Source organism: Mandrillus leucophaeus, unplaced genomic scaffold (assembly GCF_000951045.1).
Source record: "Mandrillus leucophaeus isolate KB7577 unplaced genomic scaffold, Mleu.le_1.0 Scaffold90, whole genome shotgun sequence".
In the NCBI taxonomy this organism is placed as follows: Eukaryota; Metazoa; Chordata; class Mammalia; order Primates; family Cercopithecidae; genus Mandrillus; species Mandrillus leucophaeus.
In genome coordinates, this window is record NW_012109808.1 from 1,803,255 (window position 1) to 1,816,821 (window position 13,567).

A 13,567-nucleotide genomic window follows, 5' to 3' on the forward strand; every position below is an offset into this window, starting at 1 on the left:
CATAATTAGTGATAACAAGATACCAGAAACAAGATTTAAAAACTAAAAGAAAAACTCACAAAAATAGTTGCGTTATATGGGAACCAAAGGGTTAATCAGCTCTTTCAAAAACACAAGAAAAAGAACAGTCCGGTTGTAAAAGACTCAAAAGATATATAAACAGACAATTCACAGAAATCAAATGACCTTAACAAATGCTATTTGTTATTTCACTAAATAATTGCAAATTAAAATAATAAAATGATATTCTTGTCTATCTGTTTTATACAGATGAAAAAAACCTCTCACAGGGTTAGCAAAGTTATACCTTGTTGTAAGAGTATTAACTATAAAAAACTATATTAACATGTATATCTACTATGTACCCACAAAAATTAAAAATTTTTAAAAAAAAAAGCTACATTAGCTTTTCTGGAGAAAAACCTGGCAATACAAGTAAAAATAAATAATACAAGCCAGGCGCAGTGGCTCATGCCTGTAATCACAGTATTTTGGGAGGCCAAGGTAGGAGGACTGCCTGAGCCCAAGAGTTCGAGATGCGCCTCGGCAACATAGTGAGACCTTGTCTCTACAAAAAAATAAAACAAAATTAGCCAGGTGTGGTAGTGCACACCTGTAGTCCTAACTACTCGGGAGGCTGACGTGAGAGGATTTCTCAAGCCTGGGACGTAGAAGCTGCAGTGAGCCAAGATCGCACCACTGCACTACAGCCTGGGTGACAGAGTGAGACCCTGTCTCAATCAATCAATCCGTAATATACATAGATGTTGACCCAGAAAATCTGTTTCTATGACTATTATCCTAGGAAGATAAAAGAAGATGTTTATATAGATATATTTTACATATAGACATATGCATAAGAATTTCACTGTAGAAATTCTTCAGAAATTTTAATTCACTCATCCATCCATCCATGAGCACATTCATTCACTCCACTCTGGGCAATAGAGTGAATGAATTTTTTTATACTTGTAAAAGAGTAAGAAAAAAATATAAATCCACTGGATAAGAATACATTAAATGCATCTAATCACTGGGATACTATGTATCTGTTAAAAGAGACAAGGTTGAATCCTAAGTGCTGACCTGTAACACTATGTTGTTACAAAAAAGAAGAACACACTATATGACAGTATGAATGTATTGAAACTACTTCATATCAGATTCAACCCAGAGACATTACATGGATAGTGTATTCTATAATATACATGCTAATACAGTTTTTAATAATCTAATAAATCTAGATTACTTTTATATTATTTCCAAAATTTCTGGACCAAATTATCCTAATAGGCCCCCCATCCAGCTCTAAAATTATTTAATCCTAATTTTTTTTTTTTTTTGAGACAGCATCTTACTCTGTCACCCAGGCTGGAGTGTAGTAGTGTGATCACAGCTCACTGCAGCCTCAACCTGCTGGGCTCGAGTAATCATTCCACCTCAGCCTCCTGAGTAGTAGGGACCAAAGGCGCAAGCCACCATGCTTGGCTAATTTTTTTTTTTTTTTTTTTTTTTTGGTAGAGAAGGGGGTCTTGCTATGTTGCCCAGGGTATTCTCAAATTCCTAGGCTCAAGTGATCCTCCTGCCTTGGTCTCCCGAAGTGTGGGATTACAGGCATGAGTCAATGCACCTGGCCTAATCCTATAAAGTTTGTACACCATTGATCTTATACACAGTGTGTAGTATTCTTTTTTTTTTTTTGAGATGGAGTCTCGCTCTGTTGCCCAGGCTGGAGTGCAGTGGTATGCAAAGCTCCATCTCCCAGGTTCACGCAATTCTCCTGCCTCAGCCTCCCAAGTAGCTGGGACTACAGGCGCCCACCACCACACCCAGCTAATTTTTTCATATTTTTGGTAGAGACGGGGTTTCATTGTGTTAGCCAGGATGGTCTCGATCTTCTGACCTCATGATCCGCCTGCCTCAGCCTCCCAAAGTGCTGGGATTACAGGTGTGAGCCACCACGCCCCACCACACAGTGTTGGTATTGCAAGGCCACAGTGTGTCTCCCCTCTACGTTTCAGAACCTTTTATTGAAGCACAATATGAAATCCAAAAGAAGGTCCAGAATTTTTATATCTATGTTGTAAATTTAAACTTTTAACATTACACCCTTAATTATCAATTATAATTCATGTTGAATTTATTTATGGAAATCACAAATTATAATGATCTCTTACCTCAATAATAATATAAGGACTACTATAATAAAAAAAAAACTAAGATAATATAACTTTTTGAACATTGAAAGAGATGAATAACTACACACTCTGCCATATATGGTACACTTAACCCAAAAATGTTGAATATGAATCAAACTCTATTAGAGGGCACTTATAAACAGCAATGAAGCCCCTTGGCAGTGGGTGGGACTGAAATTTGGAGTCAGAAGACCTGGAAACAATGACCACTCTTTTGGCTCCAGAATCCCAAACAAATCAAATAACCTGCGACTCAACTGCCTCCTTTGTAAAAGCATGATAAAGGAATTATATAATGCCTGTAAAAGGTGCCTGACAGAGTGCCTGAGACAAAATAGGTTCTCATTTTCTTGTTTAATAGAAACAGCTGCATCACTGTTGCTTTTATTAAGGTTAAGGACATCTCAACTTAACTAGTTTGTTCATCTGAATGTTTGTAACATTGTATACACAACCAACCAATCTATACTTTTTTATACTATATATTAGAAAGGGGCTTCTTGTTTCCAAAACTCTATTTGTTGGCACAGTCTTTTCCACCATAAATATGCAAAAATATGTGTTATCTCCGAAATGCAGGGAGAAAGCATACTTACAAAGCACACCCCCAAAGCTCCGAGTTGCTCTTCTCTGAGCTCAAAGCTCTTTTTAGGTACATATGTCTTCCTCCTATCATTTCTTCATGAGGTTCAGGGCAAAGGGCCTAGTCAAGCAGATGATCTTTGGTTGCCCCTAGACTTTCCCCAAACCACCTACAAATAAACGAAACAAGGGGTAAGACATACCTACAACTTTAAACATTTTTAAATAATGAAATATGAAAATTAGGTCCCTATGTACAGACTATGGCATAACGCAGAACAGAGAAAATGCTCCTAGAATCATTCAAAAGCCCAAGTGACCTCACTACAATTCTTCACATCCAAGTGCCCAGCCAACATATTGTCACTGGTGATTTCCATCCATGCCTGGTCATCCCTGGGGCTTGCCAGAGAGTTCGTGCTCCAGTGTGAACCGCAGCCCAAGTCTAGCCAAAAGTACGACGCCATGAGCATGTCTAAAAGTTGGTAACTAAGTCAGGTAATACAGTTAACATGTTACTTCTGAGTGTGGTGACCCAATGGTACTTCTAAGCCAGTCTAACACTCCTAAAGGAAATATTTTATAAGCTGTCCAGTTCTTCCCATACTCAGTGCTACAATTAAATAAATAAAAGTAAAATGCCTTTGGTTGTAGGAAAGAGCTATGGATAGAAACTTTTTCAATTATTTGTGACTGCTTTCGAAGCAATCTCTAGGAATCCACAGGAAGTGATCCACAGAACTGGGAGTTGTCCACATAAAAGGTAGATCTGGGAATACATCTATAAACCATTTCAAGAAAAAAAAAAAGGTATTCTGAAAAAGCTAATCAAAATAAAACTGTCAAGAAACAGTTCAAAGAGACCTAGGTTATGCAATGGCAGACAAGATATGCTGAGAGAACACAGGTACACTGCACACTTCACTCTTCTAACAAAACAGCCACCATAACCCATGAGTCATAGGCACAACCAAATTTATGTATGCCAATGTGAAACTGCTGAAGTTTTAACCTTATCTCTGTGCTGTCCAGTACAGTAGTCACTAGACACATGGCTACTGAGCTCTAGCTCCAGCCAGGTCAAACTGACATATGCTATACACGTAAAATACACACCAGATTTTGAAGACTTAAAGTATTTTTTTTTTTTTAACGTATAGACAGGCATGGTGGCCAGCTACTCCGCAGGCTGAGACAGGAGAATCGCTTGAACCCAGGAGATGGAGGTTGCGGTGAGCCCAGACCGCGCCACTACAGTCTAGCCTGGGCAACAGAGCCAGATTACGTCTCAAAAAAAAAAAAAAAAAAAAAAGTAAAAATCTCAGTAAGTTTTATACTACTCCATTGAAAACATTTTTCTATATTGTGCTAAATAAACCATTAAAATTAATTTCACCAGTTTCTTTTTACTTTTTTAATGTTGGTACTAAAAATTTAAATTCACCTGTGTGGCTCACACCATATTTGTATTAGACAACACTAATCTGCATCATTAATAATAATAAACAACAAATGCTGAGCACTTGCAGGGTGCCAGGCACTGTGCTAGATACTTTACATAATACTCAAATCAGTGCTGCAATTAATGGCAGAGTTTTACCAGACGCCTACATAACAGATTGGCTCCATCAAACCAATAAAAGATGCAGCTGGGATTCAATGTCAGGTATTTTTTACGAAATAATTCAATTAAGGCACAGCTAACAGCTAAGGCTGGGGCAATTCCCATGATGGCACGGGAAAAAGAGCTCACTAATCCAGCGTTCCCGAGAGTAGCAAGCTTTTTGTGACTACAAAACAGGTATTTAAAAAAAAAAAAAATTAAGTTCTATAGCAGGACAGGCAAGCAAATGTCAGACGGTTCTCTGAAGGACCTACCGAATGAGTCCAATCTCCTGTCCCTTAAAGCTTCACAGATGCTAGCGGTAGAGCAAGCTGCTCCCAAAGGAAGGACAATGCAGTCCAGATACCCTGGATAACCTGGCCAGGACCTGACCGCGGACACCCCTGCCCAGGGAGGGAGGCCTCGGGATGACAGGCGCGCCGTCTCCCCTCACTTCTGCACACACTCCACCCATCCACGGCCCCACCCCAGATCCCGCGCCGCTCCGAGGTCCCCACCCCTGGGACGAGGGGAAGCGGGACTAAAACGTCTACAGTAAGACGGGGAAGTGTTCGAAAAAGGGCAAGGGGGAGGTGGGTGCAGGTACCTGAGACGGAGGATGACCCCAGCTCCTTAATGCCGGATCATCGCCTAGGCCCCACCCGGCTCCCGCGGCTACCAGTGACCCAGAAGGTGCAACTGACCAAACGCAGCGACTCAACCGACTCTGCTCTCCCCAGACTCGCAGCTATGGCAACTTGAACTAGCCGCCCAGCCACAGCGAGAGTACAGGACCCCGCTGCCGCCGCTTGGCCCTCTGGGAGTTGTAGTCCATCTCGGCCTCACCATCAAGGAGTTACCAAGGGAGAGGGTCCGGAAAAGGAACTACAAATCCCAGGATGACATACAGCTGGCCTTCGGGTAACTTTCCCGGAAAAGAAGCCTGATCCCTCGGCCGCGCCCTCTTGCCCTGCTCTATTTTTTTTTTTTAAAGGTCGAGCCTCCTTTGTAGGAGGCAAACTCCAGATAGAAAGTGAATAAAAATGCTTCCTTAACCTTGACTGTAATTTTACTCCCTGGGGAACAAAAGGAGTCCCCGAGGACTACGGTAAGATGGGGAAGTGGTAGAAAAAGGGCAAGGGAGCGGTGGGAGGACAGGGAAGGACAATTTCTAGCACTGAAATGTAAAAATCCCCTTAATACCAGCGTCCAGTATATTGTTCCAAAGACTCACAAATTCTTAGAACCGGACGGGAACAGAGAAGATTATGTAGTCCAACCTGTTTGGCCTGGAAAGAGGAAGGGACTTGCCTAAGATCCTATGGCTCATTCCCAGCACACCGAAAGTAGATGTGAGGCTGTCAGCTCATTACTGCTGCTACTTCAGTCTAGGTATCATTCCCTCACTCTAGAACATAAAAGAAATGTTTTCCACTCAGGGGAGTTGGTTTCAGTCACGAAGAGAATGAAAACTTCAATAAAAAAACTGAACTTTGGAAAAACTAAGAAGTAACAAATTAGTCATGTAAATTGCCCTTCTTCTCCGCCAAAAAGACCACTTCCCCTTCCTTCTTTGAGGCTAAACTCAAGTATTACCTGATGTGTGAAAGCTTTCCTGGCTACGTGAAGAAGAGCTAGATAATGTTTAATAACAAGCGTTCCTTAATGTAATAATTCTGTGCTCTATACTCCATTTACCAGTTGGTCTCCTCTATTAGCCCTTCAAAGGGACCTAACCTTTTTTTAAATTTTCATCTTTCTTCTCACCCTTTCCTCACTTGCCCTTCTCCGTTCATATCCCCCTCTGTGTCTCTTTTTCTCTCTCCACCTTTCTCTCCTTCCGTCCCTCCTTACCCCTCCCCCGCAACAGGCAGAGTCATAAATAATTAGCACATAAATTTGATAGAGTCGAATTATTCGAATATTTTTGTCTATCCAACACTGAGACATAAAACTATCTCATATTGGTTTGAACATAAAATAATTCTTCTAAAGACCTCCTATGCATTTGCAATTTCAAGCTGCTTATTTGAAATTGTTCCTCAAGAATACACTCCACCGGACAGAGTTTAAGATAATTCAGAACAGCCATAAAATTGCCGCATACGCATGCAGAGGCATAATAATAACTATTTATTTGTTAACATTTTAACTTTTAAAACAATTCTATTCATTCATATAATTCAGTAAATGTATGCTGGATATTTCCAGGATCCAGACATTGTTTTATACACTGAAGGTGCAGTGAAAATAAATAAACATAGACCTTGCTTTCAAATTGCTCAGAGCCATGTGAGAGAAAAAGACTAATAAATGACTACAAAGCTCTGTGTAATAGAATACTGCATAGGTTTCTATGGAAAGACATAAAAGAGAAACTTTCTGAAGAAGTGATAATCAGATCAACCGCAGGAGAAATGTCTACCAAAAGAGCTAATGTAATCCTGAGCTACATTAATAAAAACTGATAGTCCACAGCTTTTCCTCCCTGGTTCAATGATATTTAGAGAATTGGATTCTATTATAGAGGCTTTATTTTTCAAAGTGATATTAACCAAATAAACATCACAGGACACAACTGGCACCAAAGGGTTAAAAAATCAGTTTTTGTTTTGTTTTGTTTTTTTAGTTCATTTTGATCAAGAAATGCTTAAATATGTTATCAAATTCATAGCAGCTGTTTGTCAGCTATGGTGTGCTCTTGGTCAACAGATATGGCATCCCAAAAAAATGTAGTGAAGTCAGGGCGGGGGCGCTGACTCAAGCCTGTAATCCCAGCACTTTGGGATGCCAAGGTGAGCAGATCACGTGAGGTCAGGAGTTCGAGACTAGCCTAGCCAGCATGGCGAAACTTCGTCGCTACTAAAAATACAAAAATTAACCGGGTTTGGTGGTGGGCACCTGTAATCCCAGCTACTCAGGAGGCTGACGCAGGAGAATCATTTGAACCCGGGAGGCAGAGGTTGCAATGAGCTGAGATTGTGCCACTGCACTCCAGCCTTGGTGACAGAACGAGACTCCATCTCAAAAAAAAAAAAAAAGTTAAGTCACATCACTGAATCTTCGTTTTTTGTGTCTTAACAAAATAGACAAAATGAGTTAAAGCCAACAAAATAGATTTTACCTGAAATTGTCTCATAACTCTCAAAGATATGTTTTACTTTTAATCAATGTGGCCAACACACATTATACAAACACAATACCATAATCAAGCAGAATCATCTGAGCTTAGATTTGGAGAAACCTACAAAGAGTATTGATACGGTCTGGCTGTGTGTCCCCACCCAAATCTCATCTTGAATTGTAATCCCCACATGTCAGGGGAGGAATCTTGTGAGGGATGATTAGATCATGGGGCAGTTCCCCCATGCTGTTCTCATGATAGTGAGTGAGTTCTCAGGAGAGCTGATGGTTTTATAAGAGGCTTTTGCCCACTTCTCTCCCCTGCCGTCATGTGAAGAAGGATGTGTTTGCTACCCCTTCTGCCATGATTGTAAGTTTCCTGAGGCTTCCCCAGCCATGCAGAACTGTGAGTCAATTAAACCACTTTCCCTTATAAATTACCCAGTCACAGATAGTTCTTCATAGCAGGGTGAAAATGAACTAATACAAGTATCATTTGCAGTACACTTTGCAAACCATGTATTATAAGTAGGGGCACACGGAGGTTACTTTATGTATTCGTTTACTAGGGATTTGATTAAATACCACAGAATGGGTGACTTAAACAACAAAAATTTGTTTCTCACAGTTCTGAAGGCTGCAAGTCCAAGATCAAGGTGTCAGCAAGTTCAGGTTCTCCTAAGGTCTCTGTCTTTGGCTTCCATTTTTTCTCTGCATCCTCAAATAGGCTTTTCCCTGTATGAGCACATACATGGTTTTTCTCTCTCTTCTTATAACAACACCTGTTATATTGAATTAGAACTTCATACTATAGCCTAATTTAACCTTAACTACCTCCTTAAAGGCCCCATTTTCAAAAACAGTAACATTGGGGGTTGAGGTTTCAACATGTCTTCCCCAAAATTGTACCTATTCCGGATTAGTGTCATCAATGATCTTCTCATTACATAATACCTGGATTGAGGTAGCTGCGGGAGATATTTTTGATATGCCTCACCCACATCACCCCTTAACTGGAAATGATTCTACCCACAGTGTTGGGCCCCCATGGCCTTGTTTATATTATACAAAGCCCCTACCTGTCTCACCGTGGCTGATTAGACAAACAGTAGACAGACACCTGAGACCATTTGGGCCAACTGGGCTGTTTATCCTTTGAGAATTGAAAATGGGGACTCAAGCTCCCAATTTGTTGCTAGAATAGTCTTGATGTACAGGTAAGAGCTGAGGCTGCCACAGAGAGGTGACCATCTTTACCTGTGTTCAAGAAGCAGCTGATAATGCTAACCTGCAGAGACAGAGAGAAGTGAGTAAAGCTGTGAGAGGAAATAAACTACACAACTACGAGGAAATAAGCCCAAGAGAATACAGCCCCGGTTCCTGACAACTTCCAAGTTCCTGGATTCAAGCCTTGTTATTCCTGCTTGTATTTCCTGTACTTGTTTTTTCACGATACACTAGAGGCAACTGGAGGTGGTTAAATGCACCGATTCTGGACCCAAACCACTTGGATCCAAGTCCATTATAGTACCTATCAGCAATGTTACTTCACACAAGTTACTTAATCACTCTGTGTCTTCATTTCTTCCTCTTCTAAATGTGGACAATAAAAATAGTACTTCGTTTGTCGTTGTTTGGGGGATAAAATAAATTAATGGGTGTAAAGCACTAAGCCTAGTGTCTAATTCATGGTAAGCATTATTGAATGTAAGCTGCCCTTATATGTAAGCTGACAAATACTATGACATCCTAAAAATGTTAGTTCCATGAATATTGGTACTCTATTATTTTGTTCTAGAACAAAGAATGTATTAATACCTTGTTGCCTCATGATGATTTTCGTTTTGAAGCCTAAGGTTCATTCTGTTGATTGAAATCTAAAGAGCCTTGACTAAGGTTACATTAATGAGATCACCAGCCTGTAAGATCCAAGATGCTAATTCTAAATATAGTTTCTTGAGCAGTTTCATCAGAAACACTTTTGAAACATACAAAACATTAAATGCCTAGATGAGCTAGTCAATAAAAGGGTTCTGGAATGGGGCTAGTCATTGACCTGAGCATCCTAACCCAAATCATCTAGAATGAATAAATGTAGAGAAGGGAAGACAGCTCTTATGTAAGAAGCTGTGGGTGGCAGACAGAGGTAGTGCTGTTTCAAGGAGAAGGGACAGAAGTTGTATTTCACCAATAACTTCCAAATTTATACAACTATGAAACAACAACAGCTGATATGATTTGGTTCCGTGTCCCCACCCAAATATCACATGGAATTGCAATCCCTAATGTTGGGGGTGGGACCTGGTGGGAGGTGATTGGATCACAGCAGTGGATTTACCCCTTGCTGTTCTCATAATAATAAGTGAGTTATCACAACAACTGTTGTTTGAAAGTGTGTAGCACTTCCCCCTTCACTCTCCCTTTCTCCCACTCTACCATGTGAAAAAGGTGCTTGCTTCCTCTTCACCCTTCGAAGCACCATGATTGGAAGTTTCCTGAGGCCTCCCTAACCATGCTTTGTGTACAGCCTATGGAACTATGAGTCAATTAAACCTCTTTTCTTCATAAATTACACAGTCTCGGGTGGTTCTTTATAGCAGTGTGAGAATGGACTAATACAACAGCACACTATGTCCATGTGACACAAAACTATATTTGAAATACCAAAAGTTTCCTCAAATGTTTATATTTTTTTTCACCCTGGCTCTCCCCTTATCTCCATTTCTGTCAGCTACGTTGTTCTGCACTTATGGCCTTAGAAACGGGATGTGACCACAGAAAGCAGAAAGGGAGAAGAATTGAGGAAGAAAAAGAAGAAGAAAATACTTCATTTTCTTCCTGGCTTATGAGTATTAAACACAAACATTCTCAGATAGGACAGGCTGTGTAATTTGTTGTAGGACTCTGTGAAAAATGAGTATGTTAAGCCTTTTTGCAAAACTGATTAAAATGTCAAAATGGCAACAACACAGCATTAAACTAAGCACTGGGCCTTGCTGAATACAGGGCCCTGAGTGATTGCACAGGTCACAAACCCATGAAGCCAACCCTGCTGTCACAAAGGAGTCATGCTATAAACAAATGATTTGGAAAGAAATACCATGGACAAAAGAAAAGAGATTCCCCGCAAAAGAAAAGAGATTCCTGACTGGGAATGTGAGAACAGAGAAGAAGGGGGTCCTGGAAAGGGAGGAATAGGAGCTTGGGGAGGCAGACCTGCAGGTGTAGGGAGAAAGCCTATGTTGACAGAGTGCCCAGCCTCCACTCAAGCAAGTGCTACTTACAGCTTGAACCTACCTGTTTTGCCCATAGGCATCAGAGGAGGATGTTACTTCAAAAGTAGCCTGCATTGTTCTTGGTGACTGTCCAGCACAAGTGATGACCACCTACATCATTGGATTTTGCTTTGTTCCCTCTAGCCAACACAGATGGTCAAGCTCCCTTGTAGTATCACTGCACAGTTATAAGTCGTAAGACAGAAGACACCAAGTATGATGTCATAGGTAAGTAAAAGGGAAATCCCCCAAATCTTGATTACGTGGGACTAAATGGAACTACTCAAAATTCTCTCTCAGTCAAGTCAGTGGTGAAATTCATTCTCTTTACATAGAAAACAATCATAAATTGTTGTTGGCTCTTTCTATATCAAGTTTGCAAGTTACCTTCAAGTCTAAGAAGAGTCAAGATAAAAAACAAGATATTGCGAGGATAATATTGCGTACTACTCAAAGAATCATCTTTAGCCATTCATTGTGCTGAAGCTCTGTTGATCCCATGAAGTTCTTTTCAGCCACACACTTACTAATTATAGATAATTATCACTGCCAAGAGCATCACAGATATAAAACACAGCAATTTATATGCATTTAGGTCAAAGTGAGCCACTAGTAATGTACTAAACCAAAATTGCAAAACATTTCTCTAGTTAAGCAATATAGCTAATCAATAAAGAGGTTCCGGAATGGAGCTAATAGAATGCTTCACTTTAATGGATACTTTTTGAAAAAAGATAAAACACACAGAGGCATAAATTGCCTAACACCACTTTCTAATATTTGAACCATGCTAATAATTCCTCTATGAGAAGGAAAAAGTAGTGTTCTATAGCCATTCTCATTCATTACATTTGAAAGGATTTTGTGTGTGTGTTTAAGGGACCTGAGTGCACTTTTCTCTTTAACCTGATCACAAAGATTGATCATCATCTCGTCTCATGTGTTTATTTGCCCCATTTTAAAGGTTATGCTAAAGAAAGAAAATTGTCTTATTAATTGTCATAGCAATTTGCTGAGCAATTTGTTGAACAGACTATGAGAACATGGTTAGCCCTAAGGCATGTTCCAATTTGCTGAACTGAAACTGTAGGCATAAGAGTTTTTGCCTACATTATAATTGCCACTAAGCCAATTTCATGCTGTCTAAATCTTGATGTAAAATATTATGGATTTCAGTGTACCACTTTTGTTTCCAGCAAAAGTGGAGTAACAGAGACCAGATTTACCCTCCCACCAGAATTATACCAAAAAAACAGGCGAGATATATGAAGCAATGCTTTTCAAGGCAGTGGTTATCATACCAAGAAGGACCATGATCCCTGAAAGACAGGAAACAAATAAAGCAAGCCTTATGATTGCCATAACTTACTGCCTTGAGAGAGTTTCCAGGTCATGGTGCAAGGAGAGGGAACCCAGGCAGAGCCCAGTGGGTTCTTTATATTGGGGAGACAAAACTGAGAGTTGGGGAAGATGCAGGTAGGTAGAGTTTGCAGGACAAACTACAGGATGTAGAGAGCTTTGTAGAGAGAAAATTATAAAGGGTCTCCATGGAAGATTTAGCAGAGCACTAATCCTTACACACACGTGAAAAAAATGAGGCTGGAGAAAAAAGCAACTAGCAAGATTGGAGGTAAAATTATCTGTTGCTTACAGGGGACCAGGAATAGTGACTCTTCCCACCAGCCAGATTTGAAATACCTCATAATTCATGGAACACTGGGTAATCAGAAGGATCTTGCCTAGGGAATGAGAATAATTGGCCCTAGATTATATGTTTTGCTAGTCCCACCTTATTCAAAACCGAGGTCCACAAATCCCACATTCTTTCAAAGTAATTTATATCTGACAACAAATCTCAAGAATATTTACATGAATGTAAAAATTCCAGTGCCCAAAATGGGTAATATTTACAATATCTGCCATCCAAACAAAAATTATCAGGCATGTAAAGAAACAGAAAAATGCAACCCATTTTCAGTAGAAAAATCAACCAATCTAAACTGACCCAGAATTGACAAATATATATATATATGTGTGTGTGTGTGTGTGTGTGTGCGTGTGTGTGTGTGTATGTGTATATATATATTCAAATTATCAAACAAGGACACGGTTGTACATTGAGTTTTGTACCCCAGAAAGATATCTTGAAATTCTAATGCCCAGTATCTGTGAATATGACCTTATTTGGGAATAACATCTTTAACGATATTTAAATTAAGTTGGGGTTATAATGGATTAGCATGGACCCAAATACAATGACTGATGTCCTTATAGGAAGAGGGAAATTTGAACACAGAGACACACAAAGAGAATGCCTGATGATGACAGAGGAGAGATTGCAGTGATATAATCCAAAGGATGTCAAGGATTCCCGGCAACCACTAGAAGCTAGGAACAGTCAAGGAAACATCCACCCACAGGACTCTCAGAGGAAGTATGCCACACCAATACCTTAACTTTAGACTTCTAGCCTCCAGAAGTGTGAACAAATTAATTTATCTTGTTTTAAGCCATCAAGTTTGTGGTACTTTGTTACAGCAGCCCTAGAAAACTAATATAGATATCAAGGCAATTATTGTGTTTTAGATAGTCAAAAAGTATTATACAAAGAGACATGGAAAATATGAAAAAAGCCACAAACTGAACTTCTGGAGATGGAAATCCAATTTATGAAATAAAAAATACATGGGATGGGATTAGTGGCAAAGTAAATATTATGGGAGGACAAAAAAGAATACTGAATTTTAAGATATAGCAAAAGAAACTATCCATAATCAAAGACAAAA

General features: G+C 39.8%; 1 protein-coding gene across 1 annotated transcript in view; it reads right to left on the minus strand.

Annotated features, from left to right (window-relative positions):
- CEP128 (centrosomal protein 128kDa) overlaps positions 1-5,195 on the minus strand; it is a 466,161-nt gene extending 460,966 nt beyond the window's left edge. Inside the window, exons 1-2 of the mRNA XM_011969708.1 lie at positions 4,991-5,195; positions 2,795-2,950 (exon numbers count right to left, since the gene is read on the minus strand). The gene's annotated coding sequence lies outside the window, so the exon portion shown is untranslated. The remainder of the gene's footprint in view (positions 1-2,794; positions 2,951-4,990) is intronic.
- Between the last annotated feature and the right edge of the window lie 8,372 nt (positions 5,196-13,567).